Here is a 22,670-nt window from a genome sequence, read left to right on the forward strand (position 1 = left end):
ATCCTGTAAATAAAAATGTAGGGGCAGGAAAAGGCAATCATATATATATTCTTCAACCTGAAATGTTTTCCCTCAGAGATAAGTTTAATGCCCAGTTTATCCTAGGTTCTTGGTACCTATATCTCTTCTCTTTCAAATTGGCTTCTGATAGGCCTTTTACATTTTCTTGGTTTTATTTACATGGCTCTATTTTTGTTTTTGTATTATTGTGGGTTTTTTTTTTAAAAAAAAAACAACAACTGTAAAACTCCTCAAAATCTTCTTAAAGTTAGTGGAAAATCATAATGCATTTTTTTAAATAAAGGAAGATAATTAATGCTATGTTTTAATATTTGGAGAAAAGTAAGCTCTAAATCATGCTGTCTCAACTCATGAGCTGCAGGTGGCCCAGGACCCCTTTGAATGCTTCCCAATACAAATTAAAGTATTATGGCTCTTGGCAGGTTGCGGTGGCTCACACCTATAATCCTTGCATTTTTGGGAGGCGGACTCAGATGGATGACCTGGAGTCAGGAGTTTGAGGTCAGCTTGGCCAACATGGCAAAACCTTGTCTGTACTAAAAATACAAAAATTAGCTAGGTGTGGTGGTGCACACATGTAATCCCAGCAACTCCAGAGGCTGAGATGGGAGAGTCCCTTGAATCCAGGAGGCAGACACTGCAGTGAGCTGAGATCATGCTACTGCACTCTGCCCTGGGAGATGGAGCGAGTCACTGCCTCAAAAACATTATGAGATTTTTCTCAATTTTTTTGTGTTGTTATTCATCTCCTATCATCGCTAGTGTTAGTGCATTTTATATGTAGCCCAAGACAATTCTTCCAGTGTGGCCCAGGGAAGCCACAAGATTGGACACCCCTGCAGTCTAAATGAACCTTTAAAATGAAAAAAAAAAAAAAGTTTTAAAACCAAAATATTTAGTAATTAAAACTCCCAGGGTGCTCTTAATTTCTTCTGGAGCTTATGCTTGAAATAGGATAGAAGGTAAATTTGCTTTACATTCAATTTAATCTCATGAACAGTAACTCTCTCCTGTTCTCATTTTATTATGTTCCTTTGATATTAGATGCGGTAAAAATGCTGCTTTTCTGATACCTAACTAAATCATGGTCATTATGCAGATCTCTGGGACAATACAGGAAGGATGTCAGCAAAGAGAGGTGTGAAAATTGTCAGAATCAAAATGGAGTCACTTACATTAAGAAAATGCTGACAAATAGAGCCAACCAAGTCCATGAAAAGAGAGTTTTCATGAGGATAATATTCTGTGATTTTCACTCAAGTGTAACGCAATCTTTGGTGTCTGGCTGAAAGGTCTTTACAAGTATTACCTATACCTGAGTAGGATTATTTAGATCTTGAAAATGCAGCAAAATTTGTTTCTTTATGAAAAGTTTAGTGAGATATTTGTATGTGGTGCAGGGGGTGGAAAAATTGGAGTGAAATTGGGAACTAGAGAAGGAGTACGTGGATAATAATATATGTTATGAGTAATAATATATAAGCAATAATATAGGATAGTAATCCTGTATCATAGCTTATAAAAACTCCGGAATTTCTTGTATAATGCTGCTAATGGGGCAAAGACCCATGTAATAGCCCAACTGCAACACAAACCGCAGCATTTGGTAGAGTTTACAGAAAACATGATTTAACCTCAGTTCATGATAGAATGTGAACTAAGATTTTACAGTAGGTCCTCAAGGAGGAGAATGAACATTTAAGCCTCATATTTTGTTTGATCATAGGAATGTTGGCTGGTATGATACTGAAATGACCCAATTCCATGATAATTGAGGTTTTGAAGTGTGTTTGAGACTTATGGCTTGATGTGGGATCCATTTTTACAGATGGTTTATGTGTGCTTGGGTACAATGTACATGTTCTTTAGAACAAGCTTGTTAAGCATGTTGCACAAATCTTCTGCCTGCAGCCTGTTATCTGGTCTGTCGCATCCATCAGTTACTAAGAAGAATGTTTTAAAATCTTCTGAGGGCAAATTTGTCAATATCTTTTCACTGTTCTGGCAAATTGTGCTTTATATATTCTGACACTGTTTATTATTAAGTGTAAACAAAAATTATGTATGTGACTTCCTGGTGAATTGAACTGTCCATCACCATGCAATGTTTTCTGCTTTTTGTCTTGTACTCATGCAGCTGTGTCATCTTTTTTCAGGTATTTGCCTGACACATCTATTCACGCACTTTCAAACTCTCTATGCCTTTATGTTCTACATTTGCCACTTGTAAATGACTTATAAGCAGATTTTGTTGTGTTTATATCTAGTTAGTAATTATTATCTTTTAACTGCAAATTTATTCTTTTTAAATTTTTTAATTTTCTTTATTTTTATTTTTATTTTTAGAGACAGGGTCTCATTCTGTCACCCAGGCTGGAGTGCAGTGGTGCGATCATGGCTCACTGCAGCCTCAACCTTCTGGGCTCAAGCCATCCTCTTGCCTCAGACTTCAAAGTAGCTAGGATTACAGGCTCATAACACCATGCCCAGTTAATTTTTTTTTTTTTAGTAGATATGGGGGTCTCACTATGTTGCCTAGGCTGGTCTCTATAGAACTCCTGGCCTCAAGCAATTCTTTTTTCTTAACCTCCCAAAGCGCTGGAATTACAGGCATGAGCCAAAACGCCCAACCTATTATTTTTACTCTGAATGTAATTATATATTTTGTTTTTAACATCTTATTTTGTACTTACCATTACCCTGGATTCTTCTGGGGTTTTTTTCTTCCTTTCTTGCCTACTTCATGTGATTAGGATTTTCCTCTTATTCTCTTTTTGAAGCTTCTTGTTGAAAACTTACATACTGTGTGTATTCTTTTAATAGCTACCTATAACGATAATATCCATACTCAAAGTCTCAAGTTAAACAACTTTAAACTAGAAAATACATGGACTTTGGACCACTTTGATTTCAAACACACACACACACACAGACACACACACACACACACACATATTATTGTCTAGTATTTGAGGTATAGTTGAGTATTTTTTTCCTAGAATATCTTTATTTCACCCTCATTCTTCAAAGATGGTTTCAGTGGATGTAAAATTTCAATTGATGGTAAAAACTCTTCATTTTTTGAGGGGATTGTCCCCACTGTCTTCTCCCTTTCACTGTTGCTGTTGAGAAGTCACCTGTCGAATTATTATTTCCATTAGGTCATCTCTTTGTTTCCCCTCTGCATGATTTTAAGAACTTTTCTTTGTCTTTGGTGCATATAGTGGGTCTAACTCTGAATTTATTTTACTTAAGTTGCCTGGTAATTCATTGAGGTTTCTGAATCTACAAATATCTGCCTTTCACTATTCCGGAAAATTGTAATTTATTTTGTTTTCAAACATTGCTTCTCCTTTTTCGCTTCTTCTGAAACTCTAATGAAATGTGTTAAATCTTCTAACACTAGCTTCCTTATCTCTAAATTGTGTGTATTTTCTATTTCTTTATCTATTCTGGGTATATTCATCAGATCTTAATTCTCATTCACCAATTCTTTCTTCAGCATAATCTAATCTGTGTTAAAGCCATCCATTTTTGGTTTTTGTTTTTTGAAATAGACTTTATTTTTTAGACCAGTATTAGATTCACAGCAAAACTGAGCAAAAAATACAGGGAGTTCTCATTTGCCACTTGCCTCACACATGCACAGTCTCCTGCACTACCACAATTCTACAAAACTAGCACTGTAACAATTGATGAACCTACATTGACACATCATTAGCATCCAAAGTCCATAGTTTACTTAGAGTTTACTCTTGAGATTGCACAATCTGTGGGTTTTCAGAAATGTACAATGACATGTATCCACCATTATAGAATCATATAGACCAGTTTCACTGTCCTAAAAATCCTGTGTTCTGTCTGTTAATCTCTCCCTCCCCTTTAAACCCTGGCAACCACTGATCTTTTTCATTGTCTCCATAATTATACCTTTTGCAAAATATCATATAGTTGGAATCATACAGTATGTAGCCATTTCAAATTGATTTATTTTCCTTAGTAATATGCATTTATGGTTCCTCCATGTTTTAGTCTATTTTCTATTACTATAACAGAATACCTGAGATTGGGTATTCATAAAGAAAAGAGAATTATTTTGGATCATGGTTCTGGAGGCTGGGAAGTCCAAAGAGCATGGTGCTAGTGTCTGTGGAAGGCCCACTGACTGCATCATAACATGGCAGATAAGCAGAATGGGAAGTGGGTGCATGCAAAAGAGGGACCAACCAGGAGAGGCAAACTTGATTATGACAGCCCACTCTTGTGGTAACTAATCCATTCCCATAAGAACTAACCCTGAAAGAGATTAATCCATTTTAATGATCTAATCACCTCTTAAACCACCTCCCAGCACAGCCACATTGGGAATCAAGACTAAACATGAATTTTGGAAAGGCCAATCTATATTCAAAGCATAGTATTCCATATCTTTATCTTTTCACAGCTTGATAGCTCATTTCTTTTTGCTTGTTTGTTTCTTTCCTTTTTTCTTTTTTTTTTTTTGAGACAGAGTCTCGATCTGTTGCCCAGGCCTGGAATGCAGTGGCACAATCTCACCTCACGACAACCTTCACCTCTTGGATTCAAGTGATTCTCTGGCCTCATCCTCTCCAGTAGATGGAATTACAGGTGCACCACCATGCAAAGCTAATTTATGTGTTTTTAGTAGAGATGGGGTTTCATGATGTTGCCCAGGTTGGTCTTGAACCCTAGGCACAAGCAATCCACCTGTTCTGGCCTCCCAAAGTGCTGAGATTATAGGCATGAGCCACTGTACCCAGCCCATTTCTTCTTATCACTGAGTAATATTCCCCTGTCTGAGTGAACCACAGTTCATTTATTCATTCACCTATTGAAGAACATCTTGGTTGCCACCAAACGGCTGTTGTGGAAAAAGCAGCTAGAAATGTGTGTGCAGACATTTGTGTAAATATCAGTTTTCAACTCACTTAGGCAAACAGGAGTGCAATTGCAGGATCATATGGCAAAAGTTTGTTTGATTTTGCAAGAAACTGCCAAACTGTCTTCTTAAGTGGCTGCTCCATTTTGCTCTCCCTCCAACAATAAATGAGTGTTCTTATTGTTCCACATCCTTGTCAGCATTTGGTATTGCCAGTGTTTTGAATTTCAGCCATTCTAATAGGTATGTAGTGGTATCATTTTTAATTTGCAATTCCCTAATGACATATGATGTTGAGCATTTTTTTCATATGCTTATTAGCCACCTGTATCTTTTTTGGTGAGGTGTCATTCAGACCTTTTGTCAATTTGTTAATTGGACTGTTCATTTTCTTACTGTTGAGTTTTAATGGTTTGTGTATTTTGGATAACAGTATTTTATCCGATATGTCTTTTGCAAATGTTTTTCCCCATCTGTGGCTTCTCCTTTCATTCTCTTGATTTTGCACTTCACAAGGGTTTTTAATTTGAATGAAGTCTAGCTTATCAATTATTTATTTCATGGATGATGTCATTGGTGGTGTTGTATCTAAAAAGTCACTGCCATACCCAAGGTCATCTAGATTTTCTTCTATATTAACTACTAGAAGTTTTATAGTTTACTTAGGTCTCTGATCCATTTTAAGTTAAATTTTTTGAATGACACAAGATCTGTGTCTAGGTTCTTTGTTTTTGTTTTTCCATATGGATATCCTCTTGTGCCAGCACTATCGTTGAAAAGACTATTTTTTCATTATTACCTTTGCCCTTTTGTTAAACGTTTGTACAAGCCCATTTTGGGGCTTTCTATTCTGTTCCACTGATTTATTTGTCTATTCTTTGCCAATACCACACTGTCTTGATTGCTGTAGATTTCCTGCTGTAGATTTCCTGTAAATCTTGAAATTGGGTAGTATTAGTCCCCTGATTTTCTTCTTTTCTAATATTGTGCTGGCTATTCTTGTTTCCTTTTTTTTTTTTTTTTTTTTTTTTTTTTTGCCTCTCTGTATAAACCTTGGATTCGATTTGTCAATATCCACAAGATAAATTGTTGAGATTTCAATGGGGATTGCATGGAATCTATAGAGCAAGTTGGGGAGAACTGACATTTCACAAATGCTAGGCCTTCCTATCTATGAACGTGGAATATCTGTTTATTTAGTTCTTCTTTGATTTCTTTAATCAAAATTTTGTAGTTTTCCTACTAGATCTTTTACATATTTTGTTAGATTTATACCTTATACCTAAGTATTCCATTTGCAGGGAGGGATGTGAACATAATGGTATATTTTTAACTTCAACTTCCAATTGCTCATCACTGGTGTTAAAAGAGCAATTGCAATTGACTTTTCTATATTAACCCTGTATGCTGCATCTTTGCTATAACTGCTTGTTAGTTCCAGGAGTTTTTTGGTCAGTTGTCCTGGTGGCCCTCTAAGGATTCCTCCTCTAAACCCAGGGTTAAGAGTTTGCATTATTTTCCTCTCCATACATATGACTATCAAAGGCAAGATACCGGAGAGTGCAAGGAAAGAGCTCCCTGCAGTCTTCTCCACTCTACACCCTTTCATATTGTTAAAGTAAATGGGGGAAATTAACAGTTGTGGAGCAGGTTCTCAGATATTTGCTATGAAAACCTACGTATGGTGATTTGGACTTTCAGAGCTATTATATTCTGGTGGTCTTCGATTAAACTTTAATTTTAACCTATTGTTCAATCAATATCATTTTTATTGGAAAAACTCATAGGAGAAAAAACAAATAATTACTTCAATAAATGTCAAAAAGGCTTTTGATGAAATTCAACACCACCTCTTGTTAAGAAAATTTAAAACTTCATTAAGAAGATAGCATCCGAGGAAGATGTTTTCATACTGATAAAAGGTGTCTGAAACTTACAGCAAAGGGCATATTTAATAACAAAGCACAAACAGAAGTGTCACTTACATTCATACTACCCAGGATTTGTTTTAATCAGTAACGGTAAGACACACAAACACAGAAATGACTGTCATGAGGGAAGTAGTTTTAAGGAACTCACAGTTCCTTAAAAGCTGTAGGCACAGCACACCACAAGGGGGAGGACAGGGAAACATCAAGGTCAGTCAGGAGGCAGAGGGAACAGGGAAAACATGGGAAAGAATCTTTATTGCAGTTCCATGGGAAGGAACAAGCAAGTCAGGGCAATCAGGCTTAGTATTGGCTAGTTTGAATAATGTCATTGGCTTCTGGAAAGAAGAGGCTGCTATCTGGCCCTGAGGAAATTAGAGAGGCAGAACCGTGGCCAGAAATGTGAGAGTGATAAGGAAGAATAAAGACTGCAAAAGAGATAAACAGAGATAAAGAATAAAGAGTGAGGAAGAGACGAGAAAGAAGGGGGTATAAACTCTGGGTTGGTTGCATTATATAGGAAAGGCATACATGCAAGCAAGTTGTTTATTACATCCAGCAATTAGCTTATCCTAAGAGGGGCAGTCCCTCCAGGGTCAACAAGGCCCAGATTTCAAAGCATCAAATTCAGAAAATAAGAGACATGGCTAATACACCATTAAAGTCAGTATTATAATTAGTATTATTCAACATTATCCTGGAGTCTCTAGCCAATGCACACAACAGCAAAACCAACAAGATAACAAATATCTGAATGGAAAAGACAGACTTTTAAATTCTCAGATGATGTATCTACTTAAAATTTAAAAACAAAGTCAAGCAATCCATTAAAAGCTATTAAGTATAGAAACTAAAAACTGTCCTGTGTACTATATATCAGTGAAGCTCATTTATAAAATGTAGTATAAAGGGTGATTCAGAAGAGCAACAAGAACTAAAATATTTTCAGAATCGATAGACAATTTCAAAGTCTATAAGGAAAACTGTAAATGTTTATTGGAGGTATGAAAGAAAACATCAGGAAAAAAGAGGTGCTGGTCATCACTGCTCCACCTAGTTCCAATAACCATGATTTAATTAAATAACGTGAGTTCCCCAACATGGTTCCAAATTCAGTTGCCATGGTGTTTTAACTGTGAGTAATTACATAAAGTACAAACTTTGTGTGAGCTCTTCAGTCCACAGATGACAACATAAATAACAGATGCAATCATGATCAGTGACCCATCATCTCTTTCAAAGTATGAGGTTGCCAATCACTGCATATTTGTTATTGAGTTTATAAAGAGAACAAAGCATGTTGTTGTCTTGCCTCTTTGTCTCCCAGTGAGACGCTTACGTGACATTTTACAAAAATGAATAATCAAAAGAGGTAAGTGGTCAGCAAACATGAAACTGCAAAAAAAAAAAAAAAAAAGAAAAGAAAAAAAAGAAAAAAGGGATAACCCAAAGTGAAATTCAAATGGAACATAAATGTAGTTATAGAAGAAATAGTGGCCATTCACTGAGGCAGATGTTTGCTCGGTATTTCAATTATTTTTGACAAATAAATCAATTCTGAATCTGACTAAGCTCTATATTTACAGAAATATAGAGGGCACAGACTCATGTTGTGTTAGGTTGTTTTTCTGTTGCTATAAAGAAATACCTAAGGCTGTGTCATTTATAAAGAAAAAAGGTTTAATTGGCTCACAGATCTGCAGGCTTTACAGGAAGCATGGAGCTGGCAACTGCTCACATTTTGGGGAGGCCTCAGGAGGTTTCCATTCATAGCAGAAGGCAAAGTGGAAGCAGGCTTCTCACATGGAGAGACTGGGACTAGAGAGCAAGCTGGGGAGGTGCTACACCCTTTTAAACAACAGATCTCCTGAGAACTCACTCGCCATCAGTGGGATAGCACCAAGTTATGAGGGATCTGTCCCCATGACCCAAACACTTCCCACAAGGACCCACCTCCAACATTGGGGATTATATCTCAACATGAGTATATTAGTACATTTTCACACTGCTATAAAGAAACTACCTAAGACTGGGTAATTTTATAAAGGAAGTTTTAATTTGCTCACAGTTATGCATGGCTGGGGAGTCCTCAGGAAACTTACAATCATCACAGAGGGTGAAGGAGAAGCAAGGCACATCTTACATGGCAGCAGGAGATAGACAGGGAGTGAAGAGGAAATGCCAGACACTTATTAAACTACCATATATCATGAGAACTCTCTCACTATCACAAGAACAGCATGGGGGAACAGCCCCCATTATCCAATCACCTCCGCCCAAGTCCCTCCGTCAACACATGGGAGTCATAATTCAAGATGAGATCTGGGTGGGGACATAGAGCCAAACCATATCAATGAGATTTGGAGGGAACATCCAAACTATATCACAGGTTCAATAAATAATACCACAGAATGTAATCAGAAAAATGCAGAATGTTGAAATACCACAGGATAAATAATCTGGTCTCTTCAATCAAAACTAAAGGAACCAATAGAGTGCAAGTGAAAAAAGATGTAGGGACACATGTAGGTGATACACTCAAAGATATCAAAGGAAGCTTAAGACGTCTTGTCATCTAATTTTAATGTATACTCCTTATTCAGATCCCAATTAAAATAACTATAAGAGGCTGGGCACGGTGGCTCACACCTGTAATCTCAGCACTTTGGGAGGTCGAGGCAGGTGGATCATGAGGTCAGGAGTTCAAGACCAGCCTGGCCGAGATGGTGAAACCCCGTCTCTACTAAAAATACAAAAATTAGCCAGGCGTGGTGGTGGGCGCCTGTGATCCCACCTACTTGGCAGGCTGAAGCAGAGAATTGCTTGAACCCAGAAGGCGGAAATTGCAGTAAACCGAAATTGCACCACTGCATTCCAGCCTGGACAACAGAGTAAGACTCCATCTCAAAAATAAACAAACCAACAAACAAACAAACAAATAAATAAATAAAATAACTATAAGACAATGCTGATGATAATAATTTACAAGACAGTAAGAAAACGTCGAAAACTGACTGAATACTTCATTTGATATATTAAGAGTTATTGCTAATTTGCCTCAAGGTCATATGATATCAAGGACTGTTTGTGTTTTAAGTCATTAACATTTAGAGATGCATATGGAAATATTTGTAGAGAAAATGATACAATGTCTGAATTTCCAAAAAAATGAGGATATGTATATTATACCTCAATTAAGGCAATAATGAGGAATATGGAGAAAGTGTGTGGAGGTGTAGATGAAGCAAAATTGACAATGTATTAATTGTTAGTAAGCTGATTAAATGGTAAATTAGGTTCATTAAACTATTAAAATTTTCTCTACCTTAGTAAATGTTTGAAAATTCTATAATAGAGAAAAAAAACTCTAGGAGCATAGTAAAACTAAATATAGCATAATAAAACTAAATACAGCACTGATATACCCCGAAGTGCTGAGTTTACAGGAAATACTAGATCAATATTTAATAATCCATTTTTTTTTAGACAGAGTTTCAATCCTGTTGCCCAGGCTGGAGTGTAATGGGGTGATCACGGCTCACTGCAACCTCTGCCTCCCGGGTTCAAGCAATTCTCTTGTCTCAGCCTCCTGAGTAGCTGGGATTACAGGCACCCGCCACCACACCCAGCTAATTTTTTTTTTTTTTTTTTTTTTTGTATTTTTAGTAGAGATGGGATTTCACCATGTTGGCCAGGCTGGTCTTGAACTCTTGACCTCAGGTGGTCCACCTGCCTCGTCCTCCCAAAGTGCTGGGATTACAGGCATGAGCCACCATGCCAGGCTCTAATGATACATTTTGATTACAATGTCATAAGATCTTGTAATCATTGAGAATAACCCATGTGCTTTAGCAAAAACACCTTATTATTCCATTAAACTTACTGATTAGAACAAAAATCATCATGAAGTTGTTTCAAAGAATATGTTCCAATTTAATTGGCTAAAAATATTTGCGTATATAATCATTATTACCAAATGTGGGACTGGCATCAAAATGTGGATGATCAAAAATAATTTCTTAAACAGATTATTCTGTGTTGTGTATAATGATAGAAGAATTCTTTAATTTACTTTTAATTTATTTTTCCCAAATTAAGCAACTAAGTCTGAGATCTTCAGCCCAGGAAGGAGTAGGTGAGGCGTAGCCTTCTTTCTTGACTGTCGAATGCTTCTGGAAAGGATTCTGAAGAACTTGCTGGAGAAGATGCACCTGGTAAACAATGTGGGCAGATAAATATAGATTATAATTACTCAGGACCCTGATGAATTTCTACATTTCTAAATGGCAAGGTCAACTTTAAATATTTAAAACTTTTATACTTTGGGAAGCAGAGGCAGGCAGATCACTGGAGGTCAGGAGTTGGAGACCAGCCTGGCCAACACTGTGAAACCTTGTCTCTACTAAAAACACAAAAATTAGCCGGGCATGGCGGCGTCTGCCTGTACTCCCAGCTACCTGGGAGGTTGATGCAGGAGAATGGCTTGAAACTGAATGTAGAGGATGCAGCAAGCCGAGATCACCACACTACACTCCAGCCTGGGTGACAGAGCTAGATTGTCTCAAATCAAACAAACAACAATAAGAGTTCATACGTTTTGTTTTATGAAAAATCTCAACTCTAGTTGTTACTTAGAATTGCTATTATTGCACAGAAGTTCTTTAAGTACTATTTTTGTACTAAACTAAGAGAAGGAATATGTACACTGTCATGGAGAGTACAAATATATTCCCATCATTTTAAGATCCCTTTATAGCATTAAGAGAATTCTAATTTTGTAAAATATTTAGCAAAAAAAAAAGAATGTCAATGATTTGTAATCTTTCCAAATGAAGGGCATGAATTCCAACTCATGCTGCTTCCTCACTGGGAATTTGGCTCTATGATAATAAACTGAGGCATCAACGACACAATTCTTTCAACAATAAATCAAAGATTGAAATGTTTATTTTCCGTGGTTTTGCTCTTTCTTGGGGCTTATGAAGGAAATGCTTAGTTAGAATAGAGAGGGTGGATGATAATACCATGAAATTAAAGGTGAGAGGTGAAGTAGGACATTTTATTGTATCACTAGTATTTTAAATATAAAGATTGCATCGTCATGAATATGGGGCTTTTGGAGCCCATCTTAGCACTTCTCCCCAGGTAACTTCAATGCCTATCATTTTACTGAAGTTGCTTGTATACCTATCAGTCTCACCTAGTAGTTAAACGGTTCCCCTAGTTGATTCTTACATTTCTCTACTGCATCTTGCCTTGAGTCGATTCTAAAGACATGTTTGATGAAAGAACGTAAATACCAGTCACATGTGAACAGGGCTGCATCTAGAAAGCTGCTCTATCAACGAAATCATTAGAAAAATGTGATGTACTCAGTGTAGGAATTTTAGGAAATTTCCCTATTACACGTGCTAGTTTGAATATGTGTGTTATTTTCAAAAACATATAAATTGAATGTATAATTATTGAATACGTGTATATATATATCATATGTTTATATATGTTAACATCACACAGTAGACTTAACTCATGGCAAAGATTTTTTCTGAAGCACCTGCAGAAATCAGTCTTCTTTCCAGTTTCGAAAACCCCAACATGGGCGAAAGAGGATCCTTTGGATGCCAGATAGTGCATGAAGCACATTGGATTACAGCAATTTTAATATAGTTCATATTCATAATTCACAGTGAGGAAACCTGAAAGTTGCTCGAAGCTATCAATGAATGAAAGGTGGGGCAGGGCAGCTGTGGGGGAGGGGCCTTGTGAGCCAGAGCCTGGACTCCCACATCACAAACGGAAGGGCTGCGCATGGAGGGAACTCAAGGCCTGATTGGTTCCTCCTAAGGAGGACGCAATCTGGCTGGCAGGGCAACCGGCCTTCAGTTAGTGCCTTCAGTGGGTGCCTTCAGTTGGTGGTATTTGGTTGCCCTTCCTGGGGAGAGGTGGCAGGTGCTTAACTCTGCAGGCGTCTGGGCAAGCGAAGGCCCAAGCTGTCGGAGAAGAGCAGAGGTGTCCCATGGGGACCACTCTGGCCTGTCGCATGTGCACCAAAGCCAGCCCCAGGCAGGGCCCCCACAGGGCTTCTGCGGAGCCGTCCTGCTGCTCTGACATCTACGAGTGTGCGGCCAGCAAAGGCGCAGGACCCAGCACAGAGGAGCAGAGGCACCCGGAACACGCTGTCCCTCAATGCCAGCCCCAAGCAGGGCCAGCTGAGGGTGCGGTGTTTGGAGCGGTTCTGAGATCCACGAGGTGGCGGTGGGAGTAGCGCCAGACTCCACTGATTTGGAGCCTGCCCAGTCTGATTCAGGATCCTTGACTAGCAGCACATTGGCGACCCAAAGACGCCAAAAGGTAGGGAGGCGACAGATACCTCTTGGCCTTAGGAGCTCCTCTGGCCTTGCTCACCCAAGGTTCCCCCCAGAGGCATCCACAGCCTAGGGCTCCTCCCTCCTGCCCCTAGTTCGCTTTCCTAGGCCCAAGCCCCAAGCAGGAGGACTTGCTCTGACTAGACTCCCCACCCCTTCTTCTTTCCCTGTTACATCCAGCCGGTTACTTTTCATTGCCCTGCCCAAATGCCCACTTCTGGGCCCTCTTCTTCTTTTCTTAGGCTGGTCAAAACTAAGTTTTCAAAATACGAAATGGATGCTACAGATTTCATTACGGTAGAGGAAATGTCTGACAGCTCTTGTATTTAAACTTAAGTAGCCACATTGGGACTCCCAATTTCATATCTTGAGTTCTAGGGCAGAGCTCTCTCTCCTGAAGTAATGGCTGAGGGTTACAGGTACTCTTCTTGATTCTAATAATAAAAAATGATTTCTTGTAGAGACAGTGTCTCACTGTGTTGCGCAGGCTGGTCTCAAACCCCTGGTCTCAAGTGATTCACCCACGTTGGCCTCCCACTTTGTTGGGATGACAGGCAAGAACCACCACACCTGGCCTTTGGAGGTGCTCCTCCTTTGTGTATTTTGGCTGGTCTTCCTGCACAGCTGTCAGTAAGATGCTCCTGCAACACAGTTCCAAAGCTTTCTGCACAAATTCAGTGAATATTATGATTTTTTACATGGAATAGCCCCTATATTTATTGCAGAGAAGCTGGATAATTCACACTTAGTAACATACGGCCTAGCAAATTTCATTTCTTGATCAACACACCTGTTAAAAGGTGATGCTTGTGGTCTAAATATGCAGATTCCTCATCATCCCCAAGAAAAAGGGAACCACCGCAAGGCAACCTGGGAAGGAGTTTAGGATTGTTCTGAGGCAGTGCAAGCCACTGAAATTCACACAGGAGGGGGTAGAAAAGAGAATCCACATGTTCTGATCCCTGTGTTCTGAGTATAACTTGTTCCTCCTTAAATTTCGCCATTTTTGGTGTCAGAGAAAACTGGATTTGAATCCCAGTTCCATCACTCTTTATGATGTGATGGTGAATGTGTTTTTAACTTGTCTGAGCCTCAGTTTGCTCATCTATAGAAGATGTGATTGTTATAAGGCTTCCATAAGGTAAGTGTGTAAAAACCATGGCAAAATCCTTGTAATTTAAAAGACAGGGTTGTTGTGAGGCTTCTACAAGATAAGTGTGTAAAAGACTGGACACAATGTCTACCATTTTGTAAATGTTCAACATGTGTACAAGGAGGGTTATCTTTCTCTCTTTTTTTTTTTTTTTTGATAGGGCATCTTGCTCTGTCGCCCAGGCTGGAGTGCAATGGCATGATCTTGGCTCACTGCAACCTCCGCCTCCTGGGTTGAAGCGATTCTCCTGCCTCAGCCTCCCGACTAGCTGGGACTACAGGCGCAAGCCACCACACCCAGCTAATTTTTATATTTTTAATAAAGACGGTGTTTCACCATGTTGGCCAGAATGGTCTCAATCTCTTGACCTCCTCATCCGCCCACCTCAGCCTCCCAAAGTGCTGGGATTACAGTGTGAGCCACCGTGCCCGGGCTCTCTCATTTTTTAGACCATTAGTTTTTAGACCAAGTTTATAAAATTGGGGATACTCGTATTTCTTAGACAATCAAACCAATGATCAGAAAGACTAAATAAATCACCATAGTCACAAAGCAGGTCACAATACATTTACTGGGTAATTTCTAGTTAAAAGTAGGAATGAGGATCACATTGAAAATTTTCTATTACGTGGTGGTTTTCACTTACATAATCCTCTTGGTCTTTTGAAACCAGAGATTCTAAGTTGCTCTATCAAAGTGATCATTAGAAAAATGTGATGTACTTAGTGTGTAAATTTTAGAAAATTTCTTCTGTTAGTCTTGTTAATTTGATTGAACATGCGTGTTATTTTCAAAAATGTAAATGGAACATATGGGGATTGAGGATATATGTGTATATCAAATATGACTTGACATTATAGAGTAGGCTTAGCTCATGGCAATGTTTTTTTCTGAAAGCACCTGCAGAAATCACTCTTATTTCTAGTTTTTTAATGTTTCAGAGACTATGGGGGAAAGAGTGTTCTATGAATGTCAGACACTACGTGAGGTAGATTTGGTTTCAGTAATTTTAGCATCATTCACTGTAAGGTGATGATCCCTTGGAACTTCTTCACAGTGAGAAACCTGAAAGGTCCCAGCAGCCAGCAATGAATGAAAGGTGGGACGGGGCTGCTAGCAGGGCAGGGCCTTGTGAGCCATGTGCCTGTGCTCTCAAGTTCCAAGTTTGTGGGGATGCATGCAGGGGATTCTGGACCTGATTGTTTCTTCTAACCAGGATGTGGTCTGGTTGGCAGGGCAACTGGCCTTCACTTGGTAGCCTTCAGTGGGTGCCCTCATTGGTTGCCTTCAGTTAGTGCCCTCAGTTGGTACCCTCAGTTGTTTATTTTCAGTTGGTGGACCTCAGTTGGTGGTCTTCTGTTGTTGGGCAGTGGTGGAGGGAGGATGAATCCATTTGTGCTCTCGCCTCCCCCAGTCACAGCTCTCAGGCTTGTTGCCTCTAGGTCCTTCTAAAATAAACCAGACAAGTTGGCAGGTTTTTCTTAGCAGACAAGTCAGCTCAGGGTATGGGGGTTATGCAGGGTGTGGGCTGCTAGTGCAGTGCTGCCCAATGGCCCAGGGTGGCCTGTTCCAGCCATGCTTTTGACAGGAAGAGGCGATAGGTGTTGAGCTCTGCAGACCTGGGGTCAAGGGAAGGCCCAAGCTGCCCGAGAAGAGCAGAGGTGCCCCATGGGGACCACACTGAACTGTCACATGTGCACCAAAGCCAGCCCCAATCAGGGCCAACACAAGCGTTCTGCAGAGCCAGCTTGTGGCCCTGACGTCTACGAGGATGCAGACAGCAAAGGCACAGGCCGCGATGTACAGGAGCAGAGGGGCCCGGAACACATTGACCCCCAATGCCAGCTGCAAGCAGGGCCAGCTCAGGGTGTGGTGGGTGAAGCCGTCCTTAAGCTCTGAGATCCATGAGGTGGTGATGGCAGTAGCACCGGACTCCACTTATATGGAGCCTGCCCAATCACATTTGCGAGCCAGCGACGGACCTGACAGCAGCACACTGGCCACCAGAAGACACACAAAGGTAGGGAGGTGACAGATACTGCTTAAATTCAGGACCTCCTCTGTCCATTACTGGCCCAAGTTTCCCCCAAAGGCATCCGAAGCCTCAGTTTTCTCATCTATAAAAGATGTGATTGTTTTGAGATTTCCATAAGGTAAGTGTGTAAAAACCATGGCAAAATGTTTGTAATTTAAAAGAGGGGGGTTCTATGAGGCTTCTATATGGTAAGTGTGTAAAACTCTGGACACAATACCTATAATTTTTTAAATGTTCAGTATATGGAGAAGGAGGATTATTTTTTCTCATCTAATTTTCAGAGCAAGTTTATAAAATTGGTGGTACTCATATTTCTTAGAAAATCTAACCAATGATCGGAAAGAATAAATAGATAACCAAAGTCACAAAGCAATTCACAATGCATTCATTAGGTAATTTCTAGTTAAAAGTAGCAATGATTTTCACATTGAAATTTTTGTATTATATTGTCGTTTTCTCTTCCATAATCCTTTTGGTGTTTGGAAACCACAGATTCTAAGTTGCTCTATTAAAGCGATCATTAGAAAAATGTGATGTACTTCATGTGTAAACTTTACAAAATTTCTTGTGTTACTCCTGTTAATTTGATTGAACATAAGTGTTATTTTGAAAAATGTAAATCGAATATATGTGGTTTGGATATATATATATGCATATATGAAATATGACTTGACATTATGGAGTAGGCTTAGCTCATGGCAATGTTTTTTTGTGAAAGTACCTGCAGAAATCACTCTTATTTCTAATTTCTTAACGTTTCAGAGAGTATGGGGGAAAAGGGTGTTCTATGAATCTCAGACACTGTGTGAGGTAGATTTGGTTTCAGTAATTTTAGCATCATTCATTGTAAGGTGATGATCCCTAGGAACTTCATCACAGTGAGAAACCTGAAAGGTCCCAGCAGCCAGCAATGAATGAAAGGTGGGGTGGGGCTGCTGGCAGGGCGAGGCCTTGTGAGCCATGTGCCTGTGCTCTCAAGTTCCAAGTTTGTGGGGATGCATGCAGGGGATTCTGGACCTGATTGTTTCCCCTGAACCAGGATGTGGTCTGGTTGGCATGATAACTGGCCTTCTCTTGGTGGCCTTCAGTGGGTGCCCTCATTGGTTGCCTTCGGTTAGTGCCCTCAGTTGGTACCCTCAGTTGGTGCTCTTCCATTGGTTGTCCTCAATTGGTGGTTTTCAGTTGTTGGGCAGTTGTGGAGGAAGGATGAATCTGTGCTCTCTCTGTCCCAGTCACAGCTCTCAGGCTTGTTGCCTCCAGGCCCTTCTAAAATAAACCACACAGGTTGGCAAGGTTTTTTTAGCAGACAAGTCAGCTCATGGTACGGGGGTGACACAGGGTGAGGGCTGCTAGCGCAGTGCCACCCCATGACCCAGGGCTGCCCGTGCCAGCATTGCTTTTGCCAGGAGGAGGCGAGAGGTGTTCAGCTCTGCAGACTTGGGGGCAAGTGAAGGCCCAGCTGCCCAAGAAGAGCAGGGGTGCCCCATGCGGTCCACACTGAACTGTCGCATGTGCACCAAAGCCAGCCCGAATCAGCGTGGGACAAGGGTTCTGGAGAGCCAGCCTGTGGCTCTGATGTCTACCAGCATACAGACAGCAAAGACGCAGGACGCGATATACAGGAGCAGAGGCAGTTGGAACATGCTATCCCCCAATGCCAGCCACAAGCCAGACCAGCTCAGGGTGCAATGGGTGAAGCTGTCCTGCAGCTCTGAGATCCACGAGGTGGAGGTGGTAGTAGCGCTGCTTTGGAGGCTACCCAGTTGAATTTGGGAGCCAGCAAGGGTCCTGACAGCAGCACATTGGACACCAGAAGACACCAAAAGGTAGGGAGGGGACAGATACCACTTAAGTTCAGGAGCTCCTCTGGCTGCTGATGGCCTAAGGTTCCCCAGGAGGCATCCAAAGCCTGTTTTCTCACCTATAAAAGATGTGATTGTTATGCGGCTTCCCTAAGGTAAGTGTGCGAAAACCATGGCAACATGTTTGTAATGTAAAAGAGAGGTTTTCTATGAGGCTTCTATATGGTAAGTGTGTAAAAGTCTGGACACAATACCTGTAATTTAGGTCACTGGAACCTCTGCCTCCTGGGTTCAAGCCATTCTCCTGCCTTAGCCTCCCGAGTAGCTGGGATTAGAGGCATGCACCATCAGGCCCAACTAATTTTGTCATTTTTAAGAGAGATGGGGTTTCACCATGTTGGTCGAGCTGATCTCCAAGTCCTGACCTCAGGTAATCCACTCATCTCGGCTTCCCTAAGTACTGGGATTACAGGCATGAGCCACCATCCCTGGCCAAAAATTCCATTTATTGATCAACAAACCTTTATCTAAGGAGATGTTTGTGGTCTAAATATGCAGATTCCCAGTCATTACCAAGAAGAAGGGAATGACTGCAAGACAACCTGGGAGGGAGTTTAGGATTGTTCTGAGGCTGTGAAAGCCATTGAAATTCACATGTAAGAGGATAGAGAAAGGGAATCCACATGTTTGATCCCTCCATGTACTGGGTATATCTTGGTCTTCGTTAAGTTGCACCACCTTTGGTGTCAGAGAAAACTGGATTTGAATCCAAGTTCCAACACTCATTAAGACATGATGGTGAATGTGTTTTTAACTCCTCAGAGCCTCGCTTTGCTTATCTATAAAAGAGGGGATTCTTATGAGGCTTCCATAAGGTAAATGAGTAAAAATTTGGGTGGACAAAATGCCTGTAATTTAAAAGATAGGGTTGTTATGAGGCTTCGATAAGGTAAGTGTGCAAAAATCTGGACATAATGTCTATAATTTTGTTAGTGTTCAATATATAGAGAAGGATTATTTTTCTCTCCTTTAATTTTTAGAGCAAGTTTATAAAATGGTGTTACTCATATTTTTGAGATAATCAAACCAAAGATCACAAAGATTAAATGAGTCACCATAATCACAAAGCAGTTCACAATACATGTCCTGGGTGATTGACAGTTAAAAGTAGCAATGATGATCACATTTAAAATCTTGTATTACGTGGTGCTTTTCTCTTACGTAAGCCTCTTTGTTTGTTGAAGCCATAGATTCTAAGTTGTTGTATCAAAGTGATCACTAGAAAACTGTGATATACTTAGTGTATACATTTCAGAAAATGTCCTCTATTACTCCTGTTAATTTGATTGAATATGTGTGTTATTTTAAAAAATGTAAATGAAGTATATGTGGATTGAATATATCTGTATATATATATATATATATATGAAATATGGTTTGACATTATAGTGTAGGCATAGCTCGTGGCAATGTGTTTTTCTGAAAGCACATGCAGAAATCTGTCATTTTTCAGGCTGAAAAATCTCAGAGTTTATGGGGGAAAGGGGGTCTATGAATCCCAGATAGTATATGAGGCCGATAGTATATGAGGCAGTATATGAGGGGTTTCAGTAATTTTAGCATCATTCATTGTAAGGTGATGATCCCTAGGAACTTCATCACAGTGAGCAACATGAAAGCTCCCAGCAGCCAGCAATGAATGAAAGGTGGGGCGGGTCCACTGGCAGGGTGGGGCCTTGTAAGCCTGGTGCTTAAGCTCTGAATTCCAAGTTGGGGGGACACATGCAAGGGATTCTGGGCCTGATTGTTTCCTCTAACCAGGATGTGTTCTGGTTGGCAGGGCAACTGGCCTTCACTTGGTGGCCTTCAGTGGGTGTCCTTATTGATTGTCTTCGCTTAGTGCCGTCAGTTGGTACCCTCAGTTGTTTCTCTTCAGTTGGTGGTCTGCAGTTCGTGGTCTTCAGTTGTTCAGCAGTGGTGGAAGGAGGATGAATCCGTTTGTGCTCTCCCCTCCCCAGGCCACGGCTCTCAGGCTTGTGGCATCCAGTCCCTTCTAAAATAAACCAGACAGGTTGGCAGGTTTTTTTTTTAGCAGACAAGTCATCTCACAGTACGGGGACGACACGGGGTACAGGCTGCTAGTGCAGTGTCACCCCATGGCCCAGGCCTGCCCATGCCAGCAATGCTTTTGCCAGGAAGAGGCGATAGATGTTAAGCTCTGCAGACTTGGTGGGAAGCGAAGGCCCAAGCTGTCTGAGAAGAGCAGGGGTGCCCCATGGGGACCACACTGAACTGTCGCATGTGCACCAAAGCCAGCCCCAATCGGGGCCAGCACAAGGGTTCTGCAGAGCCAGCCTGTGGCTCTGACATCTACGAGTATGCAGACAGTGAAGGCACAGGCCGCGATATACAGGAGCAGAGGCACTGTCCACCAGTGCCAGCCTCAAATGGGGCCAGCTCACGGTGGGGTGGGTGAAGCCATCCTGCAGCTCTGAGATCCACGAGGTGTAAGTGGCAGTAGCAACCGTCCCCACTGCTTTGGAGCCTGCCCAGTTGAATGTGGGAGCCAGCAAGGGTCCTGACTGCAGCACATTGGCAAACAGAAGATGCCCAAAGGTAAGGAGGCTTCGGATACCACCTAAGTTTAGGAGCTCTTCTGGCTGCTGCTGGCCCAAAGTTCCCCCAGAGGCATCCAAAGCCTGGGGCTTCTCCCTCCTGCCCCTCGTTTGCTATCCTAAGCCCAGGCCTCAAGCAGGAGGACTGGCTCTGCCTCGCCTCCCCACCACTTCTTTTTTCCCTGCTGTGTCCAGCCGGTTTCTTTCCTCCTACCTACCTACCCCAATGCCCAGTTCTGGGCATTCTTCTTCTTCTCCTAGGCTGTCCAAAAACTACATTTTTAGAATACGAAATTTATGCCACAGATTTCATTGCTGTAGAGGAAATGTCTGAGAGCTCTTGTATTTAAACTTAAGTAGCCTCATTGGGACTCACAACTTCATATCTTGAGTTCTAGGCCAGAACCCTCTCTCCTAAGGCAATGTCAGAGGGTCAGAGGTACTCTTCTTGATTCTAATTATAAAAAAGGATTTTTTGTAGAGACAGGGTCTCACTGTGTTGCTCAGGCTGGTCTCAAACTCCTGGCCTCAAGTGATCCACCCACCTTGGCCTCCCACTTTGCTGGCATGATAAGCAAGAACCACCATACCTGGCCTTTGGAGGCACTCTAGCTTTGTGTGTTTCGGCTAATCTTCCTGAACAGCTGTCAGTAAGATGCTCCTGCAGTATGGTTCCAAACCTTTGCACAAATTCAGTGGATCCTCTGATATTTTTACATGGAAGAGCCCTTTTGTTTATTGCAGAGAAGCTAGACAATTCACAGTTAGTAACCTAAGGCCTAGAAAATTTTGTTTCTTGATCAAAACAACTGTTTATAGATGCTTGTGGTCCAAAGATGCAGATTCCTAATCATGAAAAGGAAGAAGTGATGGCCACTACAGGCAACCAGGGAGGGAGTTTAGGATTGTTCTGAGGCCATGAAAGCCATTGAAATTCACCCATAAGAAGGCAGAGGAAGGGAATCCACATGTTTTGGTCCCTCCATGTGTGGCGTATAAGATGGTCTTCATGAAGGTGCACCACCTTTGGGGTCAGAGAGAACTGGATTTGTATCCCAGTTCCATCTCTCATTACAACATGATGGTGAATGAGTTTTTAAATCCTCTGAGCCTCAGTTTGCTCATCTATAAAAGTAGGGATTCTTATGAGGCTTGCATAATACTAGTGTGCAAAAATCAGGGAATAATGCCTGTAATTTAAAAGATGGGGTTGTTATGAGGCTTCAATAAGGTAAGTGTGTAAAAATCTGGACACAATGCCTTTGATTTTGTAATTGTACAATATATGAAGGAGGAGGGTTTTCTCTCCTTTTATTTTTAGAACAAGTTTATACAATTGGCATTATTCATATTTTTAAGGTAATCAAAAGACCAATAAGTTTAAATAAATCACCATACTCACAAAGCAGTTCACAATATATTTAACTGGGTGATTGCTACTTAAAAGTAGCAATGATGATCACATTGAAAATCTTGTATTATGTGGCGGTTTTCTCTTCCATGAGCCTCTTCATTTGTGGAAACCATAGAGTCTAAGTTGCTCTATCAAAGTGTTCGTTAGAAAAATGTGATGCACTTAGTGTATACATTTTAGAAAATTTCCACTGTTAGTCTTGTTAATTTGATTGAATATGTGCGTTTTGGATTATGAATATGAATATGTATTGATATGTGAAATAAGACTTGACATCATAGAGTAATCTTAGCTCATGGCAATGCTTTCTTCTGAAAATACCTGCCGAAATTTGACTTTTTTGTAGATTCCAAAAAACTCAGAGGCGATGGGGCAAGGGGGCTCTTTGAATGTCAGATAGTGCGTGAGGTACATTGGCATACAGTAATTTCAGCATA

At 40.7% G+C, this 22,670-nt stretch overlaps 1 long non-coding RNA gene across 1 annotated transcript; it reads right to left on the bottom strand.

The window, feature by feature from the left end:
* Nucleotides 1-10,891: 10,891 nt before the first annotated feature.
* Nucleotides 10,892-12,517, bottom strand: LOC129006668 (uncharacterized). Its single transcript, XR_008492049.1, has 3 exons — nucleotides 12,404-12,517; nucleotides 12,050-12,187; nucleotides 10,892-11,060 (listed from the first exon to the last, which is right to left on the bottom strand). It is a non-coding gene; the product is annotated as an uncharacterized LOC129006668 (long non-coding RNA).
* Nucleotides 12,518-22,670: the final 10,153 nt, after the last annotated feature.

The sequence above is a fragment of the Pongo pygmaeus genome, chromosome 8, assembly GCF_028885625.2.
Source record: "Pongo pygmaeus isolate AG05252 chromosome 8, NHGRI_mPonPyg2-v2.0_pri, whole genome shotgun sequence".
NCBI classification, from domain to species: domain Eukaryota; kingdom Metazoa; phylum Chordata; class Mammalia; order Primates; family Hominidae; genus Pongo; species Pongo pygmaeus.